At 49.3% G+C, this 17,242-nt stretch overlaps 1 protein-coding gene across 1 annotated transcript in view; it reads left to right on the forward strand.

Moving 5' to 3' along the window:
- The first annotated feature begins 7,688 nt into the window (after positions 1-7,688).
- FAM193A (family with sequence similarity 193 member A) overlaps positions 7,689-17,242 on the forward strand; it is a 201,302-nt gene continuing 191,748 nt past the window's right edge. Inside the window, exon 1 of the mRNA XM_064286156.1 lies at positions 7,689-7,745. The gene's annotated coding sequence lies outside the window, so the exon portion shown is untranslated. The remainder of the gene's footprint in view (positions 7,746-17,242) is intronic.

The raw sequence follows: 17,242 nt of genomic DNA on the forward strand, positions 1-17,242 counted from the left end.
AATAAAAATGTATCACTGTTCGTTCACCAATTATAACAAATGTATCACAGGAATGCCAGAGGTTAATAGGAGAAGCAGTGGGCAGGGGAGAGGGAGTCTACCTTTACAAGTCTATGGGAGCTCTCTGTACTTTCTGCACAATTTTTCTACAAAACTGCTCGAAAATACTCTACTGAAAATTGCCCCATGCCTTTATATGCCTTGATATATTGAATTAAACGCTGAATTTTGCATATAAAAAATTGTAGAGGCTACAGATGCTATCTTCCTCTGCTAGGCAAATAGAATGGGAGCGGATCACCTTAATCCAATCACAGATTAAGCTGAGTTAGGGCTGTGTTGCAGTTTTGGTAAGGCTTTTTCTGCTTGTGGTTCACTTCCCAATAAGGATATCCTTCAGGGCTTCCCACTGAGCTCCAGGGCACCTCTCCCTGGTTAGTCCCAATCTCTATCCTTGTCTGAGCGCTAATCCTTTGGCAACCTGAGAAGACTAACAATACTTCTGGTCTGCTTTTCAGGGTCTTTCTGCCTTTTCTTTTTTTGCCTCCTGCCTACAGAACGTCAAGATTTGGCAATGTCTTGAGGGAGAAAATGGCCATATGTCAGGCTCAGAGATCTACTCATTTCATCTCACTGGGATGTTAGCTTCTAGTCTCCAATTTTGTCTCTCCAGCAAAACTACCACCAGTCTGCCCAGCCATGCCCTCTGCCCAGACAATGTCTGGATTCTCAGTCCATTGCCCTGAGAAATGGAAAACGGCCTCGGGGAAAACTGGGCTCCCTCTTCTGGTATAAGGAGCTCTGGTGGCGCAAAGATTAAGCACTTGGCTGCTCACTGAAAGGTTGGTGGTTAGATCCCACCCAGCAGCTCTCTGGGAGGAAGACCTGCTGATCTACTCAGCCCAGGAAACCCTGTGGGGTAGTTCTGCTCTGTCGCAGGAGGTCACTGTGAGCGAAAATGGACTCAACAGCACCCAGCAACAACAGCAGTTCTGGTAGAGTGCCTGGGTGGTGTAAGTGGTTAAGTACTAAGCTACTCACTGAAAGGTTGGTGGTTCAAACTCACCCAGAGGTACCTCATAAGAAAGGTGTGGTGAATCTGCTTCCAAAGGGTCACAGCCACCAAGCCCCGTTCTATTCTGACACACTTGGGGTGCCATGAGCTGCCCAGAAGTGGACACTAGTTTACGTTTGGTTTAAAATGTGTTTTGGGAGAGAAGACAGATGGTCATTTTCCCTTGCTTATCTCATTTCTAAAGAAAATGCAGATATTATTATTTCCTGATCAATTTTGCACATCATCTACTGACTTCCTGTTGCGATATAGGTGGATTTGGTTCTCTTACAGCACCCGACCCCTCCTTCCTTCCAATATACACGTATCGCTGTTTTAGTTTAATTAACACTCATGTTTACATCATGACTATGTACACTTCCTTATCAGATAGCACTTCGCTGATATGTTCCCTCAGATCTGCCAACGTTCTGTCCTTTTATCGCAATTTCAGGTAATATCAAAAAACTTCATATATCAATTATTGCTCTGAGTGTCCTTTTTCCACACAGCCTTCCAGCCTTTTTATCCAGTTTGGACTGGTTTCTTTCTTTGGCTCTTTATTTTGAGTCCTTGTGAGGCAGAAAGGATATGAGTCATCTCAGGGCAAGGCTTTTGAAGCCAGGGTCCCTTCTCCATCTCTCTCAAGATTGGGTGAACCTTGAGGTCACATTTCAGTTATAAGGTGGAGGAAGGTTATTTAACTGCTTCTGATTTTACGTGAGAAATAGACCCATTAGGATTTTAGAGTTCATTTGCCTGTTTTTTTCTTTCTTTTTACATAGTTTATTTTTGTTGTGGTTGTTGAGAATATATGCAGTAGAACATAGACCAACTCAACAGTTTCTACATGTACAATTCAGCGTCATCGTTACATTCTTCAAGCTGCGCAACGTTTTTGACCCTCCTTTTCCAAATTGTTCCCCCTCCATTAACATAAACTCCCTGCTCCCCCAAGATTCCCATCTAAACTTTCAAGTTGCTGTTACCACTTTGATCCCATGTAGATAGTTCTTTACAAGAGCACAATGCTATACAGCCTGTCTTTTACTGATAGATAGACCCCAATGTCCGAAATGTTGCTTGTCCCCACACGTAAGTAATTGACAACTTGGCTCGTGATAGAAATCTAAGTTGTAAATAATTTTCTCTCAGAATTTTGAAGGCTTTGCTCTACTGTTCAGCATCGAATGTTACTGTTAAGAAATTTAGTTTTTTTTTTTTTTTTACCTGCTTTTTAAAGAATGTAACTTGCTCTTCTCACCCTGAATGTTTCAGGCGCTTTTGTGTGTCCCTGCTTTTCTGCCATTAATGAGCACCCTAGGCAGGCCTCTCATGGATTCCCATGCCCTTTGTTTCTGAGGAATTTTATTATTTTTTTAAAAATTCATTCCCCCTCCCACCCCCCCACCCCCAATTTTTCCCCTGGAAATTCCTCTTAGGAGGTTGTCAGGCCTCTTGGATTGAGGTTTTAAGTCTCCTTTCTCTCCCCCCCACCTTTTTTTTTTTTAATTTTTATTGCACTTTAAGTGAAAGTTTACAAATTAAGTCAGACGCTCATAAAAAAATTTATAAACACCTTGGTATATACTCCTAATTGCTCTCCCCCTAATGAGAGAGCACACTCCTGCCCTCCTCTATTTCTTTTGGAGTCCATTTGGCCAGCTTCTGACCCCCTCTGCCCTCTCATGTCCCCTCCAGACAGGAGACGCCAACGTAGTCTCATGTTTCTACTCAGCCCATCTCGCCCACTTTCTAGCTTAGTGTTTTTGTTCCACTTTCTGCAAACCTTCTGTTGAATTTCTTTTAAAATTTGGCTATATTTTTAATTTCCATGACTGCTTTCTTATAGCTCTTGGAGGCTATCATCATTTTCTTTGGTATTTTTTTCTATTTCCGACATTAACAATTTCTTTGCCTGCCTCCTCCTTCCTTTTTTTTTTTTTTTTGGTGTCTGACTTTAAGGCATTTCTTAAATGTTGTGATCCTTGACTTCGTGTTCATAAGTGACATGTTTAAAAGTTGATTTGATGCTCCATGTGGGCAAAACTTACGGAACTGTGGACTTCAATTCTGGGTGAAGATCAAGAACTGTCTGATTCTTTGGGTTCCCCAAACACTAATGTTCCCATATCTCTTCTGCATTGTGGTGTCTGCGGAGAATTCCCGGTGCCTTACCCAGGGTGGAAGCCCAGGTGCTACGGTTTTGCTTGGGGCGGAGGTGGACAGTAGTGTCAACCATTTTTTCCTGCAGACTTTTAATAAAGTGAGGCATTAGAAAATGACGGCTTTTTAGGTAATGATTCACTATTATGGAGTGCTTCCTGGCTATGAATTGTGAGATAATTAACTTATCTTATTTCCCTTATAAAATTATCCTGTGTTGCTCGCACACATTCATATCTTGGTTAATAATATTTACTGCGCTTGAACACAATAAAATAGGACTTTTACAAAAATATCCAACATATGCCACATTTTCCTGGGAGCGAGTTCAGAGAGTGATCCAGGATTGGGAGAGTGCTCTGAGCAGCCTGGGATCCTCTCCAACGTTGCTGCCCACCCTCCCCTGTGACTGGCCCTGCTGGTGGCCACGCTAGTCACCTCCCACCCTGTCACACCAGCTACTGTCACTTCTCAGAATGTGCAAGACCCCTTTGGGCCCTATGCCATGCAGTCTCCCTCCAGAGGACGAACACTGGTTCTTAGGGGGGAAAATATCACAAATAGTGAAATGGTTTGTGTCTGTGGTCCTCCAAATTCGACCCTACCAGGCAAAATCTTATTCCTTAGTGTCTTAGTCATCTAGTGCTGCTATAGCAGAAATACCACAAATGGATGACTTTAACAAAGAGAAATTTATTTCCTCACAGTAAAGTAGGCTAAAAGTCCAAATTCAGGGTGTCAGCTCCAGGGGAAGGCTTTTTCTCTCTGTCAGCTCTGGAGGAAAATCCTTGTCCTCAATCTTCCCCTGCTTGAGGAGCTTCTCAGGCGCAGGGGCCCTGGGTCCAAAGGATGTGTTCTGCTCCTGGAGCTGCTTTCTTGGTGGTATGAGGTCTCCAGCTCTCTGCTTGCTTTCCTTTCCTTTTATCTCTTGAGAGAGAAAAGGTGGTACAGGCCACACCCCAGGGAAACTCCCTTTACACTGGGTCAGGGAAGCGACCTTAGCAAGGGTGGTGTTACCATCCCACCCTAATCCTCTCAACATAAAATTATAATCACAAAATGGAGGACAACCACACAATACTGGAAATCAGGGCCTAACCAAGTCGACAGCATATTTTTTGGGGGACACAACTCAATCTATGACACTTAGTATTTAACTTCTTTCCTTAACTTCTTGTAAATTCTTCTTTAGGGGAAAGTAATGAAAAAGGGGTTGAGAATACTACTTTATGCCTTTGCTTCATCAGTCTGTCTACAAGAGCATCCTTTCCACACTCTTCAAGGACTCCTGCCCCTAAGAGGCATTGTTGCTGGTCTCTCCGCCTTCATTCTCGCTTCTTTGGAGTCCATTCTCCAAGTAGTGGCCAGAGTTCTCTTAAAAGTGCACATCACACCATGACATTCCCTGCTCAGAACACTTCATGGCTCTTAGCTTTATTTATAATAAAACCCAACAACCTTATGAGGCCTACAGTTTCTGCCATTCTCACTTGCTCCAGCCACACTGACTTTTGTAGGGTTCTGTGACTTGATGAGCCTTTTCCCTACTCCAGAGTTTGCATTGCTGAAAAAGTCCTTTTCTCATTTCTGCCAGCAACTGGCTCTGGCTCACCTCCACTCCCCAGAGGCCTCCCCTGTCCCGAGTCCCCAGAGGAACTCTCGATTGCATCACCTTTTGCCCAGTGGGTACCCCACAGCCACACCTGAGTCATACCTGCGTTGGAATCTGTGCCCTGCTTCTGACTCCCTGGGTGACATCTCATCCATCACACAGGGCAATTGGTCCCTATCTTGAGAGTTGTGGTGTAGATTAACGGAGATGACACAGCAAGGCAGGAAGCAGGGTGGCTGATGCATAACTGCTTAACTAATATGGTCGTCGTATGTCATCCATTCATTCAGCAAATACTGCAGTGCTGTGTGCCCAGTCCTTTCCTGGTGGGAGCTGGGTTTTAGAGGTGCCTGAGCAGCACTCCTGGGCCTGCCCCCACCCCTGGGGATACTGGTGAAGACTAGGAAACCACTGTGCTAGGAGGAGGGAGAGCACAGGGGATGTGTGACCCTGAGGTGCCTGACCCCAGCCCCTGTGGGAGGAAGAGGGAGGGCAGCCCAAGACCCTGCCCATCCCAAGGAGGTCTCAAGCAGCCATCCCCTCCAACCTTTCAAACTCCAAGTTCAGTGGCAGGATCATCCAAGACTCTCCTGGTGGGCCATGTTACAGTGGTTGTTGGGTGCTGGCAAGTGGATTGATTTCTATTGAGCGACCCCATGTGACAAAGTACAACTGCCCCATAGGATTTTTAGGCTGTAATCTTCACAGGAGCAGATCACCAGGTCTTTCTTCCACAGAACCTCTGGGTGGGTTCGAACCTCCAACCTTTCAGTTAGCAGCCACCAGGGCTCCTAGACCATGGCGAAGGACCCATTATTCTGCCACAACCTAAATCTCAAAGGATTTTAAGCACCGATTTGACCACGTTTGCTTTAGAAGGCTCATCTGGTTGTGGCAGGAAGAATGGGGTCACAGGGCTGGAAGGCCCTGGCTGCAGAAGGCTGGGAGTAAGGGTAAGGCAGTGAGACCCGGGCAGGCTGGCAGGGGCGCCTAACCACTGTGGGGCCGCGAGAGGGTGCCCGTGGAGGTCGGCACATCACACAACCCCATACAAGCTCTGCTGCAGCTCGGCCCTGTACCGGCCCGTGGAACCAGAAAGGGGGTAAAATGCCTTTTGTGTCTCAGCATTTGTATAAGCAGGGCCCTGGAGAGCGCACGGTCCAGGCAGGGGTCCCTCTAGCCGGGATCTAATCTAAAGGCAGAACTGTACCTGGGGCGGGGCTGGCAAGGCGCCATCAGGAAGGGGCTGGAGGGTGCAGGCAGCGGCCATGGGTGCCCGCAGCGAAGGGCGTGGTGCAAGGCCCGAGGGGGCCTGGCCGGTTCCAGCTGCCCGTGAGGTGGGTGGATGCGCGGCAGAGTAATGGCTGTGCAGTCCTGGGGCTGTGCGGGTCGCCAGGCACGGGCAGCCCTGGAAGGCGCCCTAACCAGGGTGCAGGGAGAGGGTGCGCTCGGGAAGGGCGGCCTTTCGGGCAGAGGGTTCCCGAGACGTGGTTCTCGGTTAACGGACGCCTCTGCCCGGGCCCCGGGCCTGGGTGTGCGCTCTCCCGCTAGCCGTCACAGCCAGGCCCGTGCCCGCCAGGCCGGGGTGCTCTCGGGGAAGGCGCGCCCGGGCGCTGCTGGGCCACACGCTTTCCGGGCGCCCCCTTCAGTCCCGCACGGCCCCAGAGGGCAGGTAGCTCTGAGGTCCGCACACAGTAATCTGAGCCTCGGGCTACGGGCCCTGCCCAAGGTCACGCAACCACAGAGCGGCGGAGGCGGGTTCGAAGCCGCGGTTAGACCAAGGTCATCGGCTTCACTTCGGGCAGGGCCGGCGCAGGGGCTTCCCGCCTGTCGCATGAAGGCCGGGCCCTCAGCCCGGAACCTGGACCAGGTCTGCGGACCTCCTGGCCGGCCGCGCGGGGGCGTCTGGGTGTCTGTCCAAGAGGCGGAACTGCTCGCCTCTAGCCCTGTAGTTCGCCATCCCGGGCAGCGCCGCGGCCTCTCGCCGGCCCTGCCCCCGCTCGACTACAACACCCACAAGGCTGCGCGGCGCGGGGCGCGGCCGGCGGCGAGGAGAACGCGGTGACGTCAGCGCCGATCCGGCGCTCCCTCCTCAGCCCCTCCCCCGGCCCGGCCCCTCGGCCGCGCACGGCCTGACGGGAACTGTGGTCCTCCCCCCCGGTGCTCCCAGCGGCGGCTCCGGCAGTATGGACTTCAGCTCCCGGCGTGCCCTGCGCGCCGGGCGCTTGTTAACGGCGGGGGGAGAGGGCGAGGAAAGGGGATCCGGCCCTGGGGGGAGGAGGGAGGCGGGGGGAGGGCGCCCACACCCCTCCCCCTCCCGCCGCTCCTTCCCCCTCCCCGACGTAAACTGGGATCCCTTTCCCCTTGTGTCCGCCATATTGGACTCTAACTCTGGTCAGCGGCAGCGCCGGGCCCGCCGGACTCGCCGCTCCTCCTGCCCAGCGGCCTTGCCCGCAGCTCCTGCCCGCCCCAGGCCTCCCCGCCCGGCCGGCGACCCGCGCCGCCGCCCCCGCCCTCGGCCGGCCGGAGCGCCCCGCCGCCGCCGCCGCCGCCGCCGCCGCCTCAGCCCGCCCGCCTTCCCCGCCCTCCGCGCCCTCCGCCGCCGCGGCCCCCGCTCGGCGCTCCCTCGCCGCCCGCCCGCCCGCCCGCCCGCCCGCCATGAGTCCGGCCGACGCCAAGCGCGGGGCCAAGCGCCGGAAGAACAAGCGGGGCGGCGGCGGCGGCGGAGGCTCGGGCGGAGGCAACGGCGGCGCGAGCGGCGGCAAGGCCGGCCCGGCGGCGGCGCTGCGCGGCTCCCAGGCCGCGGCCCTGGCGGCCCCGGGCGGCGCGGCGGGCCTCCTGGGCGGCTCGGCGGCGGCCAACGGGCCCCACGGCGCGGGCGCGGGCGGCGCCGCCCCCGGAGCCTACTTCGAGGTAAGCGGCCGCCGCCCCCTCGCGGAGCCTGCCCGGCCTCCAGCTCTCGGCCGGCGCGGGCCTGGGGCGCGGGGGTGCTGCGCGCGGCGGGGAACGGGCGCGGCTGCGGCGGAGGGAGGCCGCGCCGCGCGGGCCCGAGCCTCGGGGCGCCCCGGAGCGCGGGCAGCTGCTGCGGGCCCCGGGCTGGAGGCAGGCCGGCTGCGGGCGCGCTGCTCGGACGTGCCCGTGACAGCGTTCTCCGGGGCGGGCGAGCGGGCGCGCGCGGTGCTGGCAGCGCAGACGGCTCGGGCAGGGCCCGGTGCCTGCGCCCGGGTGCTCGTCCTGCGGCCGCTCTGAGCAGCGGAGCCTGGGCCGCCTCCTGAACGAGGGGGACGGCTCCCAGGCCCTGCGCCCTGCGTGTGGCTGCTCGCCGCCTGCTGTCACAGCCCGGCGGGGGGATGCCCTGCGGGGACCTGGGCGCCCGGGCGGAGCGTCTTCCCCGCTGCAGAGCTAGCCATTGAGATGACTTCATGCACAGTTTGGGAAGGGTTAGGGTCCACGGGGTCAGCAGACCTCTCCTTTACAGTTTCTGGTGCTTTGGAACGCTTCTCTCTCCTCCCCACCCCCCACCTTTTTGATGCCTTTGCAAATAACACCTGGAGAAGTGCCTATCGAAAGTTTTCTTTTTCAGTGTGGCCATTTTTTAAGATAGTGTATTATAGTGTTTTAGGTGAAAGTTTACAAGGAAATTAGGTTCCCCTTTAACACTTTTTATACAAATTGTTGCATGCCGTTGGTTACAGTATTCACCATGTGTCAGCATTCTCCTTACTTCCATTCTGTTTGTTCTGTTTCCATTGATCTAGCCTCCCTTCTCCTCCTCGCCTTCTCATCTTTGCCTTGGGTAATTATTGACCGTTTGGTCTTACATAGTTAATTGTTTAAGGGAGCACATCACTCACAGGTGATGTTTATTTTATCAGCCAGTATATTTGGCTGAAAGGTGACCTGCAGAAATAGCTTGAAATCCAAGTTCAAAAAGTATCTTAGGGCAATACATAGTCTGGGAATTTCTCTAGATAACCCCCTCCTCTCTGCTGGTTCAGTAGGTCTGAACTTTTTCAGGAATTTAAATTTTTGTACATTTTTCTCCCAATCCATCTGGAACCTTCTATTGTGTCCCTGGTCAGAATGGTTGGTAGTGATATCCCAGCACCATCTAGTTCTTCTGGTCTCAGGTTGGAAAGATTGCGGTTCATGAGGGCTACTAGTCCTGTGACTGATTTCTTCTTTGAGCCTCTGGCTTCCTTCGTTCTCTTTTGCTCCAAGTGAGTAGAAACCAGTAGTTGTCTCTTAGATGGCTGCTCACAGGCTTTAAAGACTCCAGATGCAACTCACAAACCAGGATGTAGAACGTTATCTTGTGTACTATGTTATGCCAGTTGACTAAGTTGTCCCCCAAGACTAGGGTCCCAAGCCTTTTGACCCAGTAAACCAGTCCAGCAAGTTGTTTGCATATGTGTAGGAAGCCTGTGTAACTGCCTTTCCCATCACCAAAAGTAACGAGTGTCTACTGTCTAGAAAGTGATTCTTGTCCCTACCGTCCCTGGTAACCCATCAAAGAACTTTGCTTTCCATATGTGTATCTCTTCTTGACTTTTTGTAATTACAATATTTCTGTTTTTGTGATTGACTTATTTCACTCAGCATAATGTCCTCCAGGTTCATTCATGTTATAAAATGTTTCATGGACTCCTCATTCTTTATAGTTGCATAGTATTGCATTGTATGTATGTATGACAGTTTCTTTATCCATTCATCTGTGAGGGCACTTGGTTGTTTCCATCTTTTTGCTATTGTGAATAGTGCTGCAACGAACATAGGTGTGCATATGTCTGTTTGTGTCACTGCTCTTGTATCTCTAGGTTGTATACATAGGAGTGGAACTGCTGGATCAGAAGATATCTCTATTTCTAGCTTTTGAGGAAGCGCCGTACTGTTTTCCATAGTGGTTGTACCATTTTACAATCCCACCAGCAATGTGTAAGAGTTCCAGTCTCTCACAACCTCACCAGCATTTATGTTTTCTGTTGTTTATTTTTTTGTTTCCATCGCTATTTTTGCAGCGGTGAGATGGTATCTCTTTGTAGTTTTGATTTGCATCTCTCTAATGGCAGTGGGAAGCCCGGCTGGCGTAGTGGTTAACCAAAAGTTCGGGAGTTCGAATCCACAGTTTCTCCTTGGCAACCCTATGGGGCAGTTCTACTCTGTCCTGTAGGGGCTCTGTGAGTCAGAAAAAACTCGATGGCACCTAACAACAGCAGCAGCCATGGCAGTGGGTTTGGTTTGGGGTTTTTGGTAACGGCTGATGATCATGAGCATCTCTTCATGTATTTACTCTCTGCCTGAATGTCCTCTTTGGTGAAGTGCCCATGTCCCTTGTCCATTTTTTGATTGTCTTTTTGCTGTTGAGCTGTTGACATTTTTTGTATTTTAGACATTGGAACCTTATCAGATATGTTGTTGCCAAAGATTTTTTCCCAGTCTGTAGGTTCTCTTCTTAATCTCTTGGTAAAATTTTTTGATGAGCGTATCTAGTTTTTAGGAGGTCCAACTATCTAATTCATCTTGTGGTGCTCTTGGCATTTTTTGTTTTGTTTGTTAGACTATTTATGCCGAAAATGAGGTCCCCTGGTTTTGAGCCTATGTTATCGTCCAGGAACTTTATAGTCTTAGCTTTAACGTATAGGTCTTTGACCGATGTTGAATTTGTTTCTTTGCATGGTGTGAGGTGCCCGTCCTGACTGGTTTTTCCGCCAGTGGATATCCAGTTTTTTGCCAGCACCGTTTGTCGAAGAGACTGTTTCGTTCTCATTGAACAGACTTTGATCAGCTGCCTGTAAAAAAAAAAAAAACCAATTTGAGAATTCAGAAATAAATCCACCTGCCTGTAGATGGGTGGATTTACTTCTGAATTCTCAATTCTATTCCATTGGTCTGTGTGTCTGTCGTTAAACCAATACCAGGTTCTTTTGATTAATGCTGCTGTGTAGTAAGTTTTGAGATTGGGAAGGTCAGGGCTGCCTGCTCTGTTCTTCTTCGGTATTGCTTTAGCTATGTACGGCCTTTTTCCTTTCCATATAAAGTTGGAGATTAGTTTTTCCATTTCAATAAAGAATGTTGCTGGGGTTTGGATCGGAATTGTATTTATGTATAGGTTGCTTTTAGTAGTATTGACCTTTTTTCACAATGTTAAGTTTTCCAGTCCATGAGCCTGGAATGTTTTTCCATTTGTGTGGATCTCTTTTAGTTTCTTGCGGTAGCGCTTTACTTGTATAAGTTTTTTACAGCCCTGGTTAAGTTTATTCCTAGGTCTTTTATCCTTTTGGGGGCTGTCGTAAACGGTATTGATTTCTTGATTTCCTTTTCAGAATCCCCTTTGTTAGTGTAGAAGACCCAACTGATTTTTGTGTGTTGACCTTATAGTCTGTCACTCTGCTAAATGCTCCTATTAGTTACTGTAACTTTCTTGTGGAGTCTCTGGGATCTTCTATGTATAGGATCATGTCATCTGCAAGTAAGGATAGTTTTACTTCTTTCCAATTTGGATACCCTTTCTTTCCTTATTGCTCTAGCTAGGACTTCCAGTACAATATTGAATAAGAGTGGTGATAAAGGATGTTCTTGTCTTGTTCCCATTCTCAAAGGGAATGCTCTCAGTCGTTCTCCACTGAGAATAATGTTGGCTGTTGGTTTTACATATGTGCCCTTAATTATGTTGAGGAATTTCCCTTTGATTCCTGTTTTGCTGAGCGCTTTTATCACAATGTGACCACGTTAAGCTACCCAACAGTTATCTTGAGGAGGCAACCTTCGCCCTCCATCCTCTGCTGTTTTGAAGTTTTTAGGGGCAATTACTGACCTAGTTACTCAGACATGTATTTAGTGTTTGAACTTCAGGAATTTGAAAAGTCATTTTTTTCTGTTCTGTGAAGGCAGCTAGCGCACACTGCATCTATCGATTATGGATTGCTACCACTTGTATTCAGCGATTGGTTACAGCCTTTCAAAAAACACAGCACTTCTTGTATGACCGTGTGGAATTGGCGTAGTCATGTCAGGTCATCGTGTGAACTGAAAGATACATAGGATTTTTTGGAAGTTGTGTCAGTTCTTGCAACGTTGTTAGAACAGTTACGTTAATGTTACTTTAAAGACATTTATAGTTAAAAAGATAAATAAAAACAGCCACACCAGGAGTATTTGTGCCAAATTGTGTGGTAGAAATTGCAGGTTTCCAAGTAACGAGCTGGAACAGTGTTGCCGTGGAGTGAATCCTGTCCCCAGGTGAGTTGTGAATCCTAGCCTCTGTGCCTGTGGTTATAATCCCCCTTGGGAATGGGTTGTTTTGTTAATGACAGGATTTGTGTAGGGTGTTTCTTAAGTCAATTTCATTTGAGATATAAACCGCCCCTCCAAAAAAAAAACAAAACAAACTCGTTGCTGTCGAGTTGATTTCAACTCATAGTGATCCTGTAGGACAGAGTAGAACTGCCACATAGGGTTTCCGAGGCTGATAAGTCTTTACGGAAGCAGACTGCCACATCTTTCTCCCATGGAGCAGCTGATGGGTTTGAAGTATTGACCTTTTGGTCAGCAACTGAGTGCTTTAACAGGGATTAAACAAGCGAGAGAAGCAGAGATGGGGGAAGACACATGCTAAGCCACATGAAGATTGCCCAGGAGCAGAAGCTCAGAAGAGAGAAGGACCTTCCTCCACAAGCCTTCCCCTAGAGCTGGGACCCAGAATTCGGACTTATAGCCTCCTAAACTGTGAGAAAACAAATATCTGTTTGTTAAAGCCATCCACTTGTGGTATTTCTTTTATTGCAACACTAGATAACTAAGACAATTTGGTACCAGAGGAGAGGGGTGCTGCTGTAACAGATACCTAAAATGTGGAAGCAGTTTTGGAATTGGGTAATAGATAGAGGCTGGAAGAGTTTAAGGTGACTCGGTGGCAATGGGTTAATAGTAAAAGCCTAGGTTCCCTTGAAGAGACCGTTGATAGAATCATGGATGTCAAAGGCAATTCTGGTGAGGGCTCAGAGGGAAGTGAGGAGAGCTGTAGAAAAGTTTCTGTTGTCTAAGTGAATGCACACGGTGCCAGCAACAGACTGTTGCTAGAAATGTGGATGTTAAACGTGCTTCTGATGAGGCTTTTAAAAAAAACGATCGACGTGTGATTGGAAAATGGAGGAAGAGCCATGTTTTTTATGCAGTGGCAAATAAGTTGTCTGAATTATGTCCAGATGTTTCCCGGAAGGTAGAGCCTTTTAGTAATGAACTTGGCTACCTGATGAGATTTCTAAGCAACATTTTAAGGGGGCTGTGTGGTTTCTGCTTGCTGCTTAGAGTAAAATGCGATAGGAGAGAGATAGACTTAAAAATGAACTGTGTAAAATGAAAACAGAACTTAAAGATTTGGAAAATTCTGTTTTAGAAACTAAAGACATGTGTCCTAGAGTGTTCACCAAGGACGTGGCCACGCAGTCTTTTGTTAAAGAGATGAAGCCTGTGACTGATGGATCTAACCAACTACTGCAGCAGAAAACCCATCAGCTTAGACTGAAGGGGACAGAGAAAGAAAAAAGGAAAGAACACCGTCTGACTCTTGGAATTCTGTAGGCAGGAAACGGGCCAAAGGACCTACATTTGTTGTCCTCCAAGAAAAAAAAAAAAGGAAATACCTGGAGCAGCTGGGAGATCAGCAGAACTGTTGGAAGGAGCACAGGAAGCACGGCCTTCTTGGTTTCAAAGGGTGGGATCACAGCCTCCTAGGTTTCAAAGAGTGAAATTTTTGTCAACTCAGTTGTGGAGTGTGGGGCTGCTGTTAAGGTGTGCCAGGGGGATGGGACATTGCCCAAAGCTGATGGGGTGGGGCTGCCATGTCCAAGGGGCAGGAGAACGGGGCCTGCCGGGGCTGAGGAGGTGAGATGGCCATTCAGAAGGCCTCAGAGAATGGGGGTGCCCAAAACCTAGGGAGCAGAGTTGCCATCACAGTGGGCCTGGAAAGTGGAGCTGAGTCCCAGGGCAGAGAGGCCCCCACCCAGAATCCAGAGGGTATGACCAACACTCAGAGTCTGGAGGGTGGGGCAGTTGCCCAGATGGTCCTGGAGAACATAGGATTCTTTTCAAACCTTGAGAGCTAATGTAAATTGTTCTGCTGGGTTTTGGACTTCTTGGTGCCCATTATCCTTATTTCCCTCTATTTGCTCCCATTTGTAATGGAAATGTCTACCTTGTACCTGTTCCACCATTGTACTTTGGAAGCAGATAAGTTGTAGTCAAGATTCCATAGGCTCACAGGTGAAAAGGCACTTTTCCCTGGGATGGAATAAGTCCGAAGTCTCTCTGATAGTTGGTTTCGATGATTTGGAAGATGAGATTTTGAAAGTGGAGTTGAGTTAAGATTTCTGGGGCGATGTGATGGGGTGAATGTGTTTTGCATGTGGCAAGGACATTTAATTTTGGGGGGCCAAAGGGTGGAATGTTATGGGTTGAATTGTGTCCCCCCCAAAATATGTGTTGTAAACCGTAACCTCAATGCCTGTGGTTATACTCCCATTTGGGAATGGGTTGTCTTTGTTATGCTAACGAGGCAGGAGTAGTGCAGGGTGTGTTTTAAGTCAGTCTCTTGAAATCTGAAAGAGATTAAACCAGCAAGCCAAGAAAGCAGAGATGGGGGAAGGTACACCAAGCCACATGAAGATCACCGGGAACCGAAGCTCAGAGGAGGCCAGGACCTTCCTCCAGAGCCGACAGAGAAAACCTTGTCCTAGAGCCAGGACTCTAAATTTGGACTTCTAGCCTCCTAAACTGTGAGAAAATAAACTTCTGTTTGTTAAAGCCACCCACTTGTAGTACTTCTGTTATAACAGCACTGGGTAACGAAGACAAGCATTCAGTGAGAGCAGATAAGAAATCATTGCATTTGGCACGGCTTTCTGAGGCGTACACGTGTATGTGTACTTCAGTTTCTGTGTGAAGTCCTTCCAGTGTTGTCTGCCATGACTGGAGCTTCCTTCAGATGCCTAACATTTATTTAGTGTTCTGGATCATAGCCCCAGACTTCATTCTCCAGGGTTGCTCTTATCCAGTACACTTGGGAACAAGGACGAGGCTGGTATACTTGGGTCATTGGGGTTTTTTTCCTTTATTTTTAAATTGTGGTAAAAGATACATATAAAACAAATATTTGTCATTTCAACATTTTTTTAGTGTACAACTCAGTGACGTTAATTAGGCTCCTCGTGTTGTGTAACCATTGTTTTTCCTTCGCCCTTAACAGAAACTCAGTGACCCCCAAGCGGGGACTCCCTCGTCCCCCTGCCTCCCACCCCAACAGAAACTGAGTGCCCCCCAAGCGGGGACTCCCTCGTCCCCCTGCCTCCCACCCCAACAGAAACTCAGTGCCCCCCAAGCGGGGACTCCCTCGTCCCCCTGCCTCCCACCCCAACAGAAACTCAGTGCCCCCCAAGCGGGGACGCCCTCGTCCCCCTGCCTCCCACCCCAACAGAAACTCAGTGCCCCCCAAGTGGGGACGCCCTCGTCCCCCTGCCTCCCACCCCAACAGAAACTCAGTGCCCCCCAAGCGGGGACGCCCTCGTCCCCCTGCCTCCCACCCCAACAGAAACTCAGTGACCCCCAAGCAGGGACTTCCTCGTCCCCCTGCCTCCCACCCCAACAGAAACTCAGTGCCCCCCAAGCGGGGACGCCCTCGTCCCCCTGCCTCCCACCCCCGGTAACCACCAGTGAACTCTGGCGTGGGTGCGTTTGCCTGTCCTAGATGTTCTGTGAGAGCCGGATTACACAGCATTTGCCTTCTGTGTCTGACTTATTTCCCTCAGCATCCTGTGTTCTAGGTTCACCTGTGTTGTGTCATTGGGTTTTTAAATGCAGTGTATGCTACCACTGCGGAGGGGAGGCCAGGAGGCCAGGAGGAGGGCTGTTCCGACGTCAGCACAGTGTGGATTAGATTAGGTTAGCTGTAGCTGGATGTCGAGTACCCAATCCTGTTGATTCCGTAAAAACAAGTTGATGGCACAGTAAAAACCCTTCCTCCAGCTTTTCATACCATCTCAGGTTTTAATAATTCCCGTTTAGTTTGCTACGTTTAGCTAATCTATTCTAAGTTGTTATCCTAATCGCAACACAGATAATCACATGGCTAGTATTTTTGACAGAACTGTCTTACCGTATTAAACTATTATGCATGAAATTTCTTGACCATGGCCCACTGTAAGAAATAAAATGTGCCTTAAGTCCCAGTGTGCGCATGTACGTGCACAGATGTCAGTCTTTCCGTGTGTGTGTATATATGCATGCACGCGTGTATGTATGTGTGTATGTGCGTGTGTATGTATATATGCGTGCACGTGTGTATGTATGTGTGTATGCGCGTGTGTATGTGTATATGCATGCGCGCGGGTATGTATGTGTGTATGCGCGTGTGTATGTATGTGTGTATGCGCGTGTGTATGTATGTGTGTATGCGCGTGTGTATGTGTATATGCATGTGCGTGTGTATGTGTATATGCATGCGCGCGGGTATGTATGTGTGTATGCATGTGTGTATGTATGTGTGTATGCACGTGTGTATGTATGTGTGTATGTGTATATGCATGCGCGTGTGTATGTGTATATGCATGCGCGCGGGTATGTACGTGTGTATGCGCGTGTGTATGTGTATATGTATGTGCGTGTGTATGTATATATGCATGTGCGTATGTATATGTGTATGCACGGATATATAGGAGTCCCCGGGTGGTGCAAACGGTGAACGTCCGTGGCTCCTAACTGGAAGTTTGGAGGTTTGACTCTACCCAGAGGTGCCTCCAAGGAAAGGCCTGGCGATCTCCGTCTGGAAAGGCCTGGCGATCTCCGTCTGGAAAAGCCAGCCTCTGAAAGCCCCGGGGAGCGCCGTCCTTCTCTGACACGCATGGAGCTGCAGCTTTCTCTAACGTGTCTCTGTATGTGTGTGTTTATATGTGAAACACGTGTTCCGGAAGGTGGCGTTCTGACGGGCACTTTGAGACTTTTCGTTTGCTCTGTTTCATTGGTGAAGTCTTGGCTGCAGTTCCCGGAGTTTCTTCAGTGTGTGCTGTTGAGTTGTGACCTGCGCCTTGAGAAACATCTGCTCTTCCTGTATTTTAAACTTTTAAACCTGTCTTTTGTTTTTAAATTTCTTCGTAAACGTGTTGTTTTATTGATTGTGGATTTAGAAGTATTCTTAATGTAACAGGGCTAAAGACGTTCTTGACATGAGTCACAAAAAGCCTTCAGGCTGTCTTTCTGAAGGCTTTGACTCCTTTCCCACAGATGGTGAGCTCTTTGGGGTACATTGTCTGGATTGGAACAGGATCCCGAAGCATGGTTGTCAGCAAGTGACAGCAAGTGTGTACTGGCCCTGCGGCTCCCAGAGAGGCTCTCTGATTCCTGGGCTGGCGGGGGCGGGG

This window comes from Loxodonta africana, chromosome 5 (assembly GCF_030014295.1).
Source record: "Loxodonta africana isolate mLoxAfr1 chromosome 5, mLoxAfr1.hap2, whole genome shotgun sequence".
Classification (NCBI taxonomy): domain Eukaryota; kingdom Metazoa; phylum Chordata; class Mammalia; order Proboscidea; family Elephantidae; genus Loxodonta; species Loxodonta africana.